Source organism: Glycine soja, chromosome 20 (genome assembly GCF_004193775.1).
Source record: "Glycine soja cultivar W05 chromosome 20, ASM419377v2, whole genome shotgun sequence".
NCBI lineage: Eukaryota > Viridiplantae > Streptophyta > Magnoliopsida > Fabales > Fabaceae > Glycine > Glycine soja.
The window spans coordinates 21397578-21416181 of NC_041021.1; positions in this window are offsets into that span (position 1 = coordinate 21397578).

Below are 18604 nucleotides of genomic sequence, written 5' to 3' on the forward strand. Positions count from 1 at the left end.
CCTACTGCTCTATCTCTATCCACAGAGGAGATTGACAATAGATGGCTTCAGTTTTCTCAATACCTTGCATCAGTTGGAGAGTTTTGTAGTTTTCCTAGTCAGTGTGCAACAAGTTACATGGAGTGGTTTTATAGGATATCTCAGCCATTCATGAGTCTGCCACAGCTTGGGTGTAACACCCTGAAATGTTACTAACTATAAATTGATGTTTAATTGTATTTATCGTGCTAATTGACTATATGGTTGACTTGAATGAGTTGAGGTATAATTTGAATTAGTCATGTGTGAATTTCTTGATGTGGATGTTGAGTTATGTGGAGTTTTGTTGAAATAAGTTGAAATTAAGAGATATTTTAAATTTTACCTAAACCTATTTCAGTAAAATCACAATCTCGGATTCATTAACCGTTGGATCGTCTTCACATTTTGTCTAGAGCTTCCTAAGACAATTTTCCATATTCTGTTTGATTTAGTCACTTGACCATTTGGGAGTGACGGCAATGGAGCCGTTTGACGTTTAATCAATCCATTGAAATTCCAGGGTTTGTCCCCCTTTTTCTTTGTTTAAAAACATCGACGGGTGAGAACTTTTGATCTGTCCCTATGTTCACTTGAGGCTCATGCACGATGCCCCTCATTGCCCCAGTGTAAGGCTTTGAGGTACCAATTGTTATCTTTCATCATGACCTTGTAGCTGGGAACCTATTGGGTGAGAACTTCTAATCTGCCCCTAGGTTCGCTCGAGGTTTTTGCATGGTGCCTTTCATTGCCCCAGTGTAAGGCTTTGAGGTACCAATCGTTGTCTTTCATCATGACCTTGTAGCAAGGAACCTATTGGGTGGGAACTTCTAATCTGCCCCTAGGTTCGTTTGAGGTTTATGCATGGTGCCTTTCATTGCCCCAGTGTAGGGCTTTGAGGTATCCATTTTTATCTTTCGTCATGACCTTTTAGCTGGGAACCCATTGGGTGAGAACTTCTAATCTGCCCTTAGGTTCGCTTGAGGTTTATGCATGGTGCCTTTCATTGCCCCAGTGTAGGGCTTTGAGGTATCCATTTTTATCTTTTGTCATGACCTTGTAGCTGGGAACCCATTGGGTGAGAACTTCTAATTTGCCCTTAGGTTCGCTTGAGGTTTATGCATGGTGCCTTTCATTGCCCCAGTGTAAGGCTTTGAGGTACCAATCGTTGTCTTTTGTCATGACCGTGTAGCAGGGAACCTATTGGGTGAGAACTTCTAATCTGCCCCTAGGTTCACTTAAGGTTTATGCATGGTGCCTTTCATTGCCCCAGTCTAAGGCTTTGAGGTACCAATCGTTTTCACAACCTTGTAGCAAGGAAGAATGAAAGAGGCGGTTTGATTCTCGCAAAAAGAATTTTTCAAGGACGAGAAATAGTTTGAAGGATTTTTTTCAGTTGATGGATTAAGTCAAATGACTCCTATTCTTGATAACTCACTTCTCTAGGAATGATAAAATGATGTCACATGAATGTCTATATTTTTACTTGAAAACAAAGTCAATCAAATGCTTTTTTTTCTTTTATTTTGAAACTTATTTGTTTTGAACTTTACTCGTTGTTTTACGGCACCCCCACCAACGTGCAAGATGAGTAATCTCTGATTGAACGGTCTTGGAAGTCCAAACTCAGGAGCGCAGGTCGCTTAAGCAAACAGACCAATGGCTTGCACCCATATTCCGGTGAAAGTTGAATAAGCAAAGATGTGTTTGTGAGAGGATGAGGGACAAAGATATCAAATTTATCCATTTTATTTAGCATTGTAACTGTGGTTTACAATAATGGTATAAACTTGAAAATCCTGACGAGTCATTAGAGACATCTAACAACAGCTTTCAAAATTGCCCCATGTGTGGTGTTGCTTGTCAATGTTAGGATTCACAAGCGATTCTCCTCAAATTTCAGCTAGCCCGCATCAATTAGACCTTGCACCTTATGCTTCAGGGCCCTACAATGCTCAATGGAATGCCCCGGGGCTTCTCCATGATAAGCACACGTTGTGTTCGAGTCGTATCCTCGAAGAAATGGAGGTTGAGGAACCTTGGTTGGGATTATGGCTACCATTGAATTATCGAGTAAATATGGGAGCAAGTCAGCATAGGACACCAGAATTAGGTTGAATTCTATAGGCTTTTTCGCTGCAAAATTCATTTATTGGTTGGTGTTTTGGTTCGTGCTAAAGGTGGTGTTTGTGATTGGAAGTGTGGTAGACAGGCTTTGTGGTTGATTTAGGGATGGCCTTTGTGGATGATTGGGTGAGAGGGACTGCTATTGGCTGAGTAATGACATTATTGGGCTAGTGGGAAGTTTGGCCATGTAGGAATGACAGTCGCAACATGGGTTTCTCCTTCATCCTCACCCTCTTCATTTGCCCCAGTTTTCTCATTCGTCCAAGCAAGATGACTAAATTTGCCTCTTTTCGGACCCACATCGATCCTTTCACTGGCGAAGACCAACATCTTTTCATAGTAAAACACTGGTAATGTGTCTACCATCACGATTATCGTCTCCCTTTCCATCATTGGGGGTACCACTTGGGCTGCCAGATCCCTCCACCTTTGGACGTATTCTTTGAAAGATTCATGCCCTTTTTTGCACATGTTCTGTAGTTGCATCCTATCCGGAGCCATATCAGAATTGTACTGACACTGCCTAACGAAGGCAACCATTAGGTCCTTCCGAGAATGGACTCGGGAAGGTTCCAAGTTTGTATACCAGGTGACAGCTGCCCCAGTAAGACTTTCTTGGAAGAAATGTATCAGCAGTTTCCCATCTTTTGAGTATGCCCCCATCTTTCGACAATACATCTTTAGATGGTTCTTGGGGCAAGTAGTCCCCTTGTACTTGTCAAAGTTGAGCGCCTTGAACTTGGGAATGACCACGTTCGGGTACTAGGAACAACTCTTCTATGTCAGTAAAGGCATAATCTCAGTCTCCTTCAATGGCCCTGAGCCTTTCCTCTAGATGATCCAACTTTCCCATTTCTGCCATAGCATGAGGGTTTTTACTCACTGTGGAATGCAAGAGGTATGGTTGTGGGTGACACTAAGGACCCTCCTATGTGTTTTGCAGGGGTATACCACCAACTGCTTGCCCTTTAGTGGCATATCTGAGGCAAGGCTCGAAGTCGGCTAGATTGTGGTGGGGAATTTCATGTGTCTCCCCCATGGTTTGAGAGACATGTGCACGATAAGTTTGGGGTCGTCGGCTCTCAATGAGTATGGGAGTGGAGTTATTGACATTCTCACTAGAAGTGTATGCCACATTGGGTGGTGTATAGTTAGGAGGCAAGCCATATGGCGGGAAGACGTGCTTGTTTTGAATTTGCACATAATAGTGGCCGCCCGTACTTCCCAAATCATAGCTGAGGTTGGATGATTCATTTGGTTGAGGCCAGATGGGGGCATCGGGTTCACCTTAGCAATAGCGCTGGTAGCGGCAACTGCAATCATATTGGCTTTCATTATCTTCTTCATGCTCATCATGGCCTTCATCATTGTGGCCATTTGCTCTTTCAAGGCCTCCGTGTTGGCCATCATCTACTCTTGCACCTCCTCTACTTCACCCATTACTCTAGCTCTAGCACGGGTTCAGTAAGGGCACCATAAAGCGTGTTCTTTTCTTTTTGATAACAACGATTAAGTTTGTTTTTTCTTTTTCTTTTTCTTCTTTTTTTTCAAGAAAAGAATGCAATGAACAATGCAACCAATGAAAAGCATGGATGTATGTAAATGATGCACAATTGAAGTATTGCGAATTTTTATGCAGGACTGTTGGACAAGTGGCCTCAGATATCTTAAGAAGGGGGGGGGGGGTTGAATTAAGATATCACAAACTATTTCCCCAATTAAAATTTTATTTCACTTTCTATTCAAGTTATAAATTCCCTTAAAAATGAACTTCTTAAATATTGATTCAAATAGAGCAATTTGAATATGAATATAAAACAATAATAGATAAAGGAGTTTAAGGGAAGAGAGATTGCAAACTCAGATTTATACTGGTTCGGTCACACCCTTGTGCCTATGTCTAGTCCCCAAGCAACCCGCTTGAGAGTTCCACTATCTTGTAAAAGCCTATTACAAGATCTGAACCACACAAGGACAACCCTTCCTTTGTGTTCAAATTTCCTTACAACAAGAGACCCTCGGTCTCTTAATCCTTTTCCAGAATAAAGAATAAGAGAAGAAGTAATCTCTCTTGAAAGAGATAGATTGAACAATTTGAGCACTCAAATAATTCCTTATTGAATCACAAGTGTTTTGGCCAAGGAATTTTTAAGAGGATAAAACGATTTTGCTTTTCAAGAGGATAAGACCTTTTTGTTCTGAAAAACTCTTAGCAAATTCGTGTCTCAAGTCACATATATATAGGCCTTTGATAGCCATTCAAGAACCAAATAAAAAAAGATGTGACTGTTGAGAATATTTTCTGAAAATCTGCTCTGGTAATCGATTACAGTATGTGTGTAATCGATTACAAGCTTTAAAATTTGAATTAAAACGTTTAATAACTGCTGGTAATCGATTACCATATATGTGTAATCGATTACACAGTGCAAATTTTGAATTCAAATTTTAATAGTTGTTGTGAATCAGTTTTGGCCACTGGTAATCGATTACATCCTCTGGTAATCGATTACCAGAGAGTAAATCTCTTGAAAAAGACTTTTTAACTTAAATTTCTTGGCCAAACCTTTTGCTACTTCAATTGGAATTCCCTTCCTATTTAATATACTCTTCCTAAGACTTTAGAGACTGTCTTGATCATCCATCTTGAATATCTTTGTCTTGAATAAAGCATTGAGAAACATGTAACCCTTTGGCAAGCTTTGAGAAACATGTAACCCTTTGGTATCATCAAAACATTCAGCTTGATCCTTTGTCTCCAAGGACATGGGGTTGAATCAATTTAGATTTTTAACATTGTCCATTACATCTTTGTCAAGGTGAAACTGGAAGTAATAAGGACATCAACAGTCCTAAATGTGTTTGGCAGTAGACGAAGCAGCGATGTAACTCGATCCATCTTTTGCCCCAATTTTTTGCAAGATGGTTACTTCCATACTTCAACTTGACTTGATGAACCTTTTCGTAAAAGCATCAGTTTGATTTAACCCCGTAATCCAAGGAATGCAATTCTAATTGCCAATACTTCGACAACATTTCATAGAGATGAAAGACTCGGGAATACACATGCTATGCATGGAAAATGTAATTATGAAATTGAGATGCCTGAAGAAACATCTTTTCTTAGTTAACCATGCATCAGGTACCATGTTCAATCATTTTGTTTTTAAGTGAAATGGGTTTATGATCCCAACATGGTTGGCTCATGGTACCTAACACATGCAACTAAGAATGTAGTGTGAATTTTCACGCTTCCCCTTTTTTGTTTTGCAGAGGAAAATGCAAGGATCATGCATGAGCGAACATGAAAACAAAAGGTATGCAGTTTGTAGAACAAAAAGTATGTTGAACGCATATGCATGATGATGCAATGACTCATGCCAAATGTGATGTTGGAATATGATAACAGACAAATGCAGGAACAATATGTTCATTATGATGCCATGAAGAGATGGTTATGCGATGCATGATATGAATGCATTTACGGACACGAGGGCCCGGAAAATTATCTCTTCTTACTTGCACATTTGGGGGTGTAGTGCCCCATGTGTGCAGTTTAAAAAGGTGATATGGATCTTCCGGCTTCCCATGACAAAAGACGAGACCAACATACAACGCGTGCATGACGACATGATGTAGACGCGCAAAATCATAACACGGGGATGCACAAAGTATGACAATATCCATAAATAATTACAAGCAAAGGTGTACATGACATTTAGGACTACATGCATGGGCGTGTTTAAAACGGCACGCAATGTGTTTGCTCCGTGCCCCTATTTTAGGGACCTATAGGATAATATCTAGGGGTCTGTAATAACTACTCCCAACGATCCATATCTCACATGACTGTTTTCTAGAGGTATCATCACTCAAGATAATGATATTGCGGCGGTATGGCATACCAGTGACAACACATTATAAAGAGAGAAAGCTCTAGACGAGGTTTCACTATTATCAAGCAAGTCGGAGACCTAGCATGACCATAGATCCACCTCCACTCCTTAGATTTCCATGAACCCGGGTATAGGGCCCCTTTTTTACTCAAAACCGTGGGTGCTTAGAATGCGGTGTAAAAATGTGGAAAAGACAACATTTATTATTTTTACACAGTTCAAGGAAAAAAAACTCACACACAAAGTTTCATAATTCCAAACTTTCCTAAAATAGGCCTAACTCACAAAAACTGTCCCCAGTGGAGTCGCCAACTGTCGCAACCTACCCTTTGCGGGCGAGCGAGGCGAGGCTCACGGGTGCGTCTTCCAAAGGAGGAAAATGCGCGGAGTCGCCACCAACGTTTATTGGAAGGAAAACGTTAGAAAAACCAAAGGAAACCAGTCATGAAGAATATTCCAGATTCGGGAGTCATCTTTACGTTTGAGGAAGGTATTAGCACCTCTCACGTTTGTCCCAAAGGACAACAGCCTTAGATTAGAATTGTGTGAAATTATGTATTTAAACCTTTATTTCTTTTTTTATTTTTGAGGTCAACAAAAGCGGGGCTCTTGCTCCTACGTACCCTCCATCGAAGAGGAAATCAGACCTACGTAGTTCTTTCAAAAGGGGCGAATCAAGTGATTCTTTTTTACTTGGAAGGTAGTCATTTAAGGCGTTGGACCTTAAAACGTTTTTTCAGTGATTTTTGCGGACAAAGCTTGATTTTGTGAGTTGATTTTAGCCTTAGTTTCACTTTGGTTATTAGTCAATTCAATTAAGAAAGAAAAATCCCAAAGAGAGCGTCCAATTGATTTTTTTTGTTTTATTTTACTAAGAAGATATTTTTTGATTATTATATTATTATTTTACCTCTTTTTTGGTTTCCAACGTGGTTACGGCACGACTGAACGGTCGGATTTCATTTTAATAGAAATTAACAGATATTACATTTCAAATGATCGATGGAAATTTATTTTATTTTTTGATTAGGCGAGAAAATGACTTAAATAAATGACTATAGCACGTCAAAAGGGGGTACAAAAAGTAAATGAAATGAAAATAAAAGTATGCGAAACAAATGGGGACCACCAAGGGTACATAGAATGAATTAAAAAGTTCGATTTCGGGAACTCACCGGTTGAAGATCGAAGAACGAACGAAAGACGACGGAAAATCTTCACGAAATCACCCTCGGAAACGTTTCGGACGCGTTACGGAAGCGCCTCGACTTGGATTTTCTTCACGGAAATGATTTTTTTTCACTAATTTCAAGTGAACCTCAGATACCAGGAGGGCTTAATGTTTTTCTTCTTCCCTCCTCCCCCTATTTATAGGAAAATGAGGGAGGAGCTTGCCACCCAACTCGCCCAGGCAAGCTCAGCTCGCCTAGGCGAGCTAGGTTGCTTCCTCCAGAAGGCACCGCCTTTTTGAGGAACATCCTGGAAGGCCCAAGTGAGCCTGGTTGCTATTTGCACCCCCTATTTACTAAATACACCCCTGCCTTTTTTGCTGATTCTCTTTCCGTAACTTTATGGAAATTTACGAATTCCGTAACGATACTTGTTTTCTTTCCGTAATGTTACGGAACCTTATGGATTACGTAATCATCCCTTTTTTGGCTTTCGGAATGTTACAGAATCTCACGGATTGTGTAACAATGCTTCCTTTTGATTCCCGGCATGTTACGGAACTTCACGAATCGTGCAACAATGCTCTCTTTTGACTTCTGGCACGTTATGGAGCTTTACGTATTGTGCAACAATGGGTGCCAAGTACCTCGAAGCGGTCAAGAAAAGGTTGCATGCCATCAAACAATGGTCCCCGGATGAAATTATGGTATGACAGTTGGGTACTATAATAGGGTGTTTTTATACTTCCTTTGAAAAACCCTTGAAAATGAGACATTGTAAAAGTTATCCTTTTATAACATTGATGTTATTTTCATGACCTTCACTGAACCCCAGTCACATTGGCTTGAGCGGAATTTCAAAATGAAGTCTCCTTTTAGTAGAATCGGAAACACCCATCATCCCTTTATGTTTTGACAGGGGTATTTGACTCTGAATATAGTTATTAACCTTCTTTATGAAATCTATACTAAACTTCTTTCAATTTGGTATATAGAACCTTGCGTTTGGACTGACGAGCGTGAACGAGAGAGACCTCTGAGCGATGCAAAGAGGAACTAAAGGAGAGCTCACGATAGGTGAGGGGAGTTTATTATCATTTACGATTTTTAATACCATAGTTGGGGGTCAGGGAACCTAACTATGGGGATGTATGTCTGTCCCTATTACATGATGGTTTTCAAGAAAACAATGTTTTTGACTAATGGGATGCGATATATCTATTATTGATGAATAACATTATTGTTTTTATTAGACTTGTGTTTTTTGAAGACCTGGGGAGTGTGAATCTCAGGCATGAACTATATATGTATATACGGAGTGTGACTTACTGATGATATTTCTATTAATGACATTAATTGATATGAGGTGACGTTGATGCTTATGATAATATTGATATGAGATGATGTTGTTATTGATGACTATGTTAACATGAGTTGATGTTGTTATTGATGACTATGTTAACATGAGTTGATCCTGTTATTGATGATTATGTTAATATGAGATGATGATGTTGTTTTTGTTAATGTCATTGAGATGACATAATGTTGATGTTGAGATGAAATGTTGATGATGTTGAAAATGCAGTGTGATGATGTTATGTTGTGTATGCACATGGGGGGTGCAGTGACCTTGTTCAATATCCCTGGTGGGGGAAATAGAGTGGTTAAAGAGTTTTAAGCATCTCTGGAGGGGGATGACTTAGAATCTTTAGTTATCCACGGTCAGTGCATTGATGGTGTCCATGTTTTATACGTTGTGTGTTGTGTATGTACATGGGGGGTGTAGTGACCTTGTTGGATATTTGTTAGTCGTCATCTACGACTAATTTTTGTATAAAAAAGTTTTATAAAATGTATATATTTTCCCCAAATTATGGGTCTTTTTGTAGGATCGTAAATATTTTCTTGTTTAGTTTAAACTATGCTCAGTAGATACCCTCTACATGGAATTAATGCAAATTTCACTTTAATTTCAGGTAAAAAGGAGAAAAATTGGAAGGTGCAACAGCTGGTGTCTCGCTAAGCTTGACCCATGCGCTTAGCGAGTATCATCCGCTAAGCGAGGCATCGGCCTGTTTAGCGAGTAAGAGGAATCTTGAAGGGAATCTTCCATGCAAGCACGCGCTCAGCGTGTTATCAGCTCGCCCCGCGAGTCATTTGTCTCTTCAGGCGCTTAGCGCGCCTGGCTCACTAAGCCATTGTTCACTTACTCGCGCTAAGCGCGCCTTTGAGGACAGAAATCCCTTTTTAAAGCCTGAAGTGGAAAATTAGAGGCAGAGGAGTGTAGAGCGTAGAGAGTGCAAAGAATAGAGAACGGAGGCACAAAATAGAGCAAGGAAGCAACAACCTTAGCTTTTAAGAGGATTTTAGGTTTAGGAGTAATTTCTAGGTTTCTAGAGGTGGAGAAGACATCTCCACCACTATGTAATCTGTTATTTTCTCTGATAACCCACTTCTTGCTTGTGAAAGGTGCTGCCTTGTGATGGAAGGCTAAACCCCTCTGTTGGGGAATTCTGTTGAGAACTTGATGTAAATTCTTATCCTATCTATTTAAAGTTGTTTTGTGTGTTCAATGTTTCTATTTGTGCTTAATTTCTGCATGCTTGTGGCTTGATTTTTATCACCCTTTTGTATGTAAAGTTACGAACTTTAGCATTGGAAAATGTATTGCATCCTTAGAATTGGATAGAATAGGCTAGTTTATCGTATGTCTGGACACGAAGTGTGGTAATTTAGTTTTATTATGCTGTAATCATAATGCAATCCGTTTAGGCTAAGTTCGACGAGACATCCGAGAGCGAGGTTTAAATAGGATTAGTCCATTCACGCGAGGAATCATGGTTTGGAGTTTTTGCCCTCAGCATAGAACGCATGAACATCTTTGAATAGAGAAAAACCTTTAATTGCATCAAGTACCTCTATAGGAGGACCCAACGCTTTTAATTATCCATTTTAACACCCACTTGCTCATATTTTCTGTAATTAGCAATTAGAATAGAAAACACTAGAGTTTATTCATGATTATTGTTTCTTTATACAAATGCCTGCTTATTGAAAGACATTGCATTAAATGAAACAAGTTCCCTGAGTTCGATACTCGGTTTCTTACCGTTTTATTATTACTTGCACGACTCGGTACACTTGTCGATAAGATTTCACATTCACAGTAACAATTGGAGCCGACGGAACAAGTTTTTGGCGCTGTTGCCGGGGAACTTCTTTCCATTTGGAAGTCTAGTTCATTTTGTAGGCATTAATTCTTTATTCTTTGATTCATTGTTTTTGTGAACATTTGGTTAGTGAAGAATTTGTTTTTCTCTTGAATCGGTTAACTAGTATTCTTGCTAGTGCTTTGTATGCGCCGTAGATCTTTTGCAGGTGATTTGGTTGATTTGGACTTGGAGATTGAAGCTACTTGCAGAAGAAACAATGCAGAAAGGCGGAGAAAAATCTTGCAAGAAAGGGCAGTACCAATTCTAGAGGAGCCTTGTTCATCGGAGTCATCTTCTGTTTTTCCACAACCAAGGGAATCTCACACAGGTGCATCTGAAGCTCACAGGATGGCTGAAGATCAACCTCGCAGAGTCACCCTTGATGACTATTCTAGTTCTACTGTGCTGCAATTCTTTACAAGCATTGCACGGGCAGAGGTTTAGACACACAACATCACTTACCCTCATTCTTTAATTTAGTTGATACAAGGAAACTTATTTCATGGTCTACCCAACGAGGACCCATATGCATATTTGGCAACATATATTGAGATATGCAATATTGTCAAGATTGCTAGTGTGCCAGAAGACGCAATTAGGCTGAGCTTGTTTTCATTTTCACTATCCGGAGAAGCCAAGAGATGGCTACACTCATTCAAGGGAAAAAGTTTGAAGACTTGGGATGAGGTTGTTGAAAAATTTCTGAAAAATTATTTTCCTGAGTCAAAAACTGCAGAGGGAAAGGCTGCTATTTCTTCATTCCACTAGTTTCCTGATGAGTCATTGAGTGAAGTGTTGGAATGATTCCATACCTTGCTGCGGAAAACTCCAACTCACGAATTCTCTGAACCTATTCAGCTTAATATCTTCATTGATGGGTTAAGGCCATAGTCAAAGCAATTACTTGATGCTTCTGCTGGGGGAAAATTAAATTGAAGACCCCAAAAGAGGCAATGGAACTGATTGAAAACATGGTTTCTAGTGATCACGCTATCTTGCGTGATAGGACACATATTCCCACCAAGAGAAGTTTGTTAGAACTTTCATCACTGGATGCTTTTTTGGCACAAAACAAGTTGTTGTCCAAGCAGCTTGAGACCTTAATAGAGACATTAAGTAAGTTGCCAACTCAATTAAATGTTAGTCAACCTTCACATTCTACTATTTTGCAGGTTGGAGGTTGCACTATTTGTGGTGGAGCTCATGAGTCTGGTCCCATTGACGACACAACACATGAAGTAAATTACATGGGGAACCAGCCAAGACCAAATTTTAATGCAGGTGGATACTCAGGTTTCCAACATGTCCAGAATTACAACCAGCAACAAGGACAATGAAGAACTCACCCAGGGAACCAACTCAACAAAGACCAGGGTGGGCCATTGTTAGTCGTCTTATACGACTAACTTTTGTATAGAAAACTTTTACAAAATGTATATATTTTCCACAATTTATGGTTCTTTTTGTAGAAGAAAACTTCATTACTTCATAATGATGAATCAAGATTGATTCATGATGATGAATCAAGATTGATTCAAGGTGTTTTGATGATAACAAAGATGATGACAAAAAGTTCATGAGAATGATTTCAAGATTGAGTCAAGAGCAATTCAAGAATCAAGAGAAAGTTTCATCAAGAAGATTCAAGATTCAAGAATAATCAAGATCAAGATTCAAGACTCAAAGATTCAAGAATCAAGAGAAGACTTAATCAAGATAAGTATTAAAAAGTTTTTCAAAACATTGAGTAGCACAAGAAGTTTTCACAAAATCATTACGAAAGAGTTTTACTTTCTGGTAATCGATTACCAGATTATAGTAATCGATTACCAGTGGTTTTAAAACGTTAAGATTTTCAAAATTCAAAATGAAGAGTCACATCTGTTGATATGTAATCGATTACACCTTTATGGTAATCGATTACCAGTGGCTGTTTTCGAAAAATTCATTTCCAAAAGTCTCATTTCTTCAAGTGACTTGTTTTTGAAGATTCTTTCAAAAGTCAAATCTTTTTAAGTAATTAGTTTTAAAGGAATTGCCAAGAGTTACAAGTTTTGACTTGAGTCATCAAGAAACTATAAATATGTGACCTTGGCATGAAACAATTTATCATCTAATTCATCACAATCATCTTTCAATTCTGATCCATCTTCTCTTTCAATCATTCTATCTTTCAACATCTTCTTTCATTTCTTTAAGAACTTTCTGGTTTCATCTTCTCTTCATCTTTCTAAAAGTTTTTGTTCAAAACTTTCTCTTCCAAGAAAAGTTCTTTGTTCAAAAACTTGTGCTATTCATCTTTTTCATTCCTTTATCCCTTTGCCAAAAAGAATTCGCCAAGGACTAACCGCCTGAATTCTTTTTGTGTCTCTCTTCTCCCTTTTCCAAAAGAACGAAGGACTAATCGCCTGAATTCTTTTGTGTCTCCCTTCTCCCTTGTCAAAGAATTCAAAATGACACAGTTTGAGAATTCTTTTGATTCTTTCCCTTCCCATAAACAAAAGATTTCAAAGGACTAACCGCCTAAGAACGTTGTCTTAACACATTGGAGGGTACATCCTTTGTGGTACAAGTAGAGGGTACATCTACTTGGGTTGTTGTGACTGAGAACAAAAGATGGTACATCTCTTGTGGATCAGTTCTAGTGAGGGTACATCCACTAGGTTGTTCAAAGAGAACAAGGGAGGGTACATCCCTTGTGGATCTTTGCTTGTAAAAGGATTTTTACAAGGTTGAAAAGAAATCTCAAGGACCGCAAGTCACTTGGGGATTGGATGTAGGCACGGGTTGTTGTCGAACCAATATAAATCTCCTGTGTTTGTCTTCTTCTTCCCTACTCTTTTAATTTCCGCTGTGTACTTTAATTATTGCTTTTACTTTTGGTAATATTAAGAAGGATAGATTTTTAATTAGTAAAGTTCATTAATAATTAATTCAATCCCCCCTTCATAATTATTCCGAGGCCACTTGATCCAACACTTTTTGTAGGATTGTAAATAAATTTTGCTTTGTTTTTATATGTGCTTAGTAGAAGCCTTGTGTATGGAATTAATGTCAATTTCTCTTCAATTTCAGGCAAAAAGGAGTTATATTTGAAGAAGTGCTAAAGTTGATGTCTCGCTAAGCGAGCTCAATGCGCTTAGCGAGTGTCATCCGCTAAGCGAGGCATCAACGCGCTTAGCGGATAAGAGGAATCTGGAAAGGAATCTTTCACACAGGCATGCGCTCAGTGCGTCATCAGCTCGCTCAGCGAGTCGTTTGTCACCTTCTAGGCTTAGCATGAGTTTGGCCCTGAGTGATTATTCACTTAATCGCGATAAGCATGAGAAATGGCGCTAAGTGCGATGACGAGGTCAGTGAGCCCTTTTTAAGCCTGGAATAGCAGAGAAGTATAGACACAAGAAGGGCAAGAAAGAGCGTAGAATAGTCGTCAGAGCTTGAAGAGTGAAATATACAGAGGCAAAGAACAGAGCAAAGAAGCCAAGTTTTGATCTTTTAGGAAGATTTTTTAGTTTTTGAGTGATTGTGAGGTTCCTAGAGGTGGAGGAGACATCCCCACTCCTTTATAAGCAAGCAATTTCTCCTAATTCCTCTTCTTCATTGTAAAAGGAGCTTCCTTGCTATGGAAGGCTAAACCCTCAGTTAGGGATTTTTGCTGAGTAATTGATGTAAAATCTTTCCCTATCTAATTAAGGTTATTTTATGTGTTCATTGTTTCTATCAGCACCTTATTATTGCATGCTTGTGGCTTAATCACCCATATGTATATACTGTTAGGGGCTTTAGCATTGAAAGATGTATTGTCTCCTTAGAATTTGATAGAGCAGGATTAGGTTACCGTATGTCTAGACACGGAGTGTGGTGATTTAGTTTTTATTATGTTGTGATCATAAAGCTGTTCAATTAAGCTAAGTTCAGCAAGAGACATCTGCGAACGAAGTTTAATTAGAATTAGGCTAAACTCACGAGACATCGGTGTTTAGTACTTGAGCCTTGAGCATAGAACCAGAAACATCTTTAATTAGAGAAACATCCTTAATTGCATCAATTTGCTCAGTAAGAGAACCCAACGTCTTTAGATATCTGTTTTCACACTTACTTGCTCACGTTTATTGCTTTGTAATTTGAATAAAACATACTTTTATTTTCATTCACAATCATGATTTCTGTTTGCAAATGCATGCTTATTGAACAAACCTTTACCAAATGAACAAGTTCCCTAAGTTCGATACTCGGTTCACACCGTTTTAATTATTCACTTGACTACCCGGTGCACTTGCCAGTAGATTTCTCATCCACACAAACAAGTCGTATCCCGGAGGGTGAAATAGCCATCCAATAGGCTGCAACATCAAGGGCCTAACTTGTATGAGAGGACGACAAAGCTGTAAGAGACTCTTGCTCAATTTATGTAGGTTTCTATGTCAAATCATAAGAGCACGAAGTCGGCCATCAAAAACCTTGAAATTCAAGTGGGACAATTGGCCAAACAATTGGTAGACAAGCCTTCAAGCAGTTTTGGAGCCAATACAGAAAAGAATTCAAAGGAAGAGTGTAAGGCTATCATGACCAGAGGTAGGAAGGCCATTATTGCTGAAGATGAGGGGAGACTAGTTGTTGAGAACCAAGAATTAGTTGCTGAAGAAGAAAAAGAAGAATAGAAGGAAGATGAAGACATGTTGAAGGAGGGACCAATAATTGATGAAAAGAAAGAAATAAATGAAGAGGAGAATAAAGAAAAACATAAAGAAATAGAAAAAAAATGAAAAAAATGAGTAGAGAGAAGAGGAGAAGAAGAGTAAGAGTGAGCGTGCCCATGAGAAGAAAAAGGAGGCAGCTCCAGCTGAAGGGAAAGAGGTTCCATACCCATTGGTACCCTCAAAGAAGGACAAGGAACGACATCTAGCTCAGTTCCTTGATATCTTCAAGAAATTGGAGACTACTATGCCCTTTGCAGAGGCCTTACAACAAATGCCACTCTACTCTAAGTTCTTGAAGGACATACTAACGCGAAAGAGCAAGTATATTCATAGGGACACTATTTTTGTGGAAGGAAATTGTAGCGCATTGATTCAACGCATCCTTCCACCCAAGCACAAGGATCCCGGAAGTGTCACCATTCCTTGCTCTATCAGTGCAGTTTCTGTTGGTAAGGCTCTCATTGATCTGGGAGCCAGTATTAATTTGATGTCATTCTCCATGTGTAGGAGGATAGGAAAGCTGGAAATAATGCCAACAAGAAAGACGTTGCAGTTAGCGGACCGCTCCATTACCAGGCCGTATGGAGTGATTGAGGATGTTTTAGTCCGAGTTAAGCACTTTACTTTCCCGATTGATTTCATTGTCATGGACATTGAAGAAGATGCTGAGATCCCCTTGATTTTGGGATGTCCTTTCATGTTAACCGCAAGCTGTGTGGTGGACATGGGAAAGCGAAAGTTAGAAATGGGCATTGAAGATCAAAAGATCAGTTTTGATCTATTTGATGAAGAAAAGCAATTGCTAGACCAGAATGTTTGTTTGCAGGTGAAGGAGTTTGGTGAAGAGGTTCTGAAGGTGAGAACCAAGTTTGACCCTGACCCATGAAGAACTATGCGTCAAGCTAATGACGTTAAATTAGCGCTTGTTGGGAGGCAACCCAGTCCTTTTTAATTTCGTTTTCATTGCATCTAGTTAGAGTTTGCTTGTTTGTGGTTGTATGAAACAATTATCAGTATGTTTTGCATTGGCATAAGGGGTTGATTAAGCTTCTTTGAAGCTATGGATGAAAAATAACTTAGAAAATTTTTTCAGTGATCCACTCGCTAAGTGTGCCCTACGCGCTAAGCGAATCTTTCTTCATGCGCTAAGCGCATCAACCCCTATTTATTGGCTGATAGGGTCCTGCTAAGCGCAAGCCCTGTGCGCTAAGCCCAAAAGCTTTATGTGATTTCATTTTCTGGAATTGGGCTAAGCGAGTCATCTCGCTAAGCTCATAACCTCATCTTGCTAAGCGCACTGACATGCTAAGCACTATTCCTCTCTATTGGATCATTTATGAGAATTGGGCCCAGCGGGTCAGCCCGCTAAGCCCAAATAACTCTTGGGTTTGGAATTGTGCTAAGCGAGAGGGACGCACTAAGCGTGACCCACTACTGCATCAGGGAGCATGTTAATTTGCTAAGCCGACCCATGGTCCGCTAAGCATGAGTTGCAGGCCAATCAGAGTTGTAGAACTCGCTAAGCACAACTCTTCGTGCTAAGCCTAATTCCTTATTTGGAATTTTAAATTTTTGCATTGGGTTGAGCGAGTCTGCCCGCTAAGCGCGTGAGTTTAAAAGCTCAAACGTCATTGTATGCTCGCTTAGCAAGTTCACGCACTAAGCGAGGCAGTTGAAATTGCCAAAAATAAGGCTTAACTGCCTTAGGCAGTTACATTTTGTGCTTTTAATTTATACCTCATTCCGCTTTCGTTGCTTTTCATCTGCACTGCACCTTCATTTTCTGCTCTGATTCATTGCTTCCTTTTGCTTTCATTTTCGGCAATCCAAGTAAGTACACTCACTTTGCTTTCTATTTTTTTTTAGTTTTTAAACCTTAGGGTAGAGGACTTAGTTACTATTCAAAGCTTTGATTTTTGTTCATGATTGAATGCTGTTAGGTTAGTTTTTAGCGGGCATGTTGTTAGGGGTTTTGTGTGTGCACATAATGTATGTGGTTTTGATGTGCTTTGCTTAGGATCTGAGGCCTTATAGGGGCCTGTGTTGAGGGGCTGAAAAGCCCCAATTTTTTTGGATTTTTCGATGATCTCGCTAAGAGTGCTTGTGCGCTAAGCGAGTTCATCAATTTTTTATGAATATCTGGGTTTCAAGATGAACTCGCTAAGCCGGCCCTAACCCGCTAAGCGAGTTCATCATTTTTGTTTGAATGTTTGAATGCTTGCATGAACTCGCTTAGCCATTGCACTTAGGCTTTGCGAGCATTTAAATTTCCAGTTATTTTGTGAGTTCGTATGAACTCGCTAAGCCGGCATGCCGCGCTTAGCGAGTTAGTGTGCTTAGTTCAGACTCTTAGAGTCTTTTTATCTTCTGTTGGTGGCTAAGCAAGTGACTCTAGCTAAGCCACTCAACCATGAAGGTTGAATAAGCCTGGGCTAAGCGAGCCTGTCTCGCTAAGCCCAAGGCGCTTGTCTTTTTCTGAGTTTTTGTTCATGCTCTAAGCCAGCCCTGCTCGCTAAACACAATTCTTCTCTGTATTGTTTATTTTTGGAATTGGGCTTAGCGAGCATGCTCGCTAAGCCAATTATGTTCCAGAGGTCTGTTTGGGCTAAGCGCAGTGTGTCGCGCTAAGCGCGCCATGCGCGCTAAGCGCAATTATCTCTCTGTTTGAGAATAAGGCTTAGCGATCCATGCTCGCTTAGCCACTGTGGTCTGTCAGGCTAAGCGAGGGTGTCTCGCTTAGCCAGAGTTATGTTTTTGTGTTGACGCACTAAGCGCATCTGTCGCACTAAGCACATGAGTTAATTTTCATAAGGCGTGTTAAGCGAGTAGACTCGCTAAGCGCCCAGTCTGTTTTTCATTTTTATTTTTCTGCTTTAAGTTGAAATAAAAACCTGTCAAACTTTTTTTCTGTGGTTCTTTTGATGTAGATGACTTCCAGAAAGAGGAAAGCATCAGCCTCCCGACCTCAGGAACCATACGATACGACAAGATTCGTTTCTGAGGTCGCATAGGGACGTTACGCACAGAACATTCACTCCAGGAACATCCTTCCGGAGAGGAACATGAATCTTTTTGTGACTGAGTATGACGACTTTAGATGGGAGCTGATCCGGAGGAACTGGCACAGGGCCTTGACCCAGTATGAAGATGGTCACATTGACGTGGCCTCGGTCAACGAGTTCTATTTGAATTTGTACGACCCAAAAGAAAAATTTCCTTGCCAGGTTCGAGTCCGAGGGAAGCTGATCAAGTTTGATGGGGAGACGCTGAATGCTTTCCTGGAGACACCACCTATCATCCAACCAGGAGAGCAGTACACAACCTATTCTTTGTTTGGCAGGTCGCGTCTAGATCCTCAAGAGTTTATGGTCAGATTATGAATCCTAGGGCGTGGGTTTGTTCTGAATGCTTAAGGAGCACCCTGGAAGTTCTTAAGGAAGGATCTCACGACATTAGCACAGACCTGGAGCGTCCTCTCATAT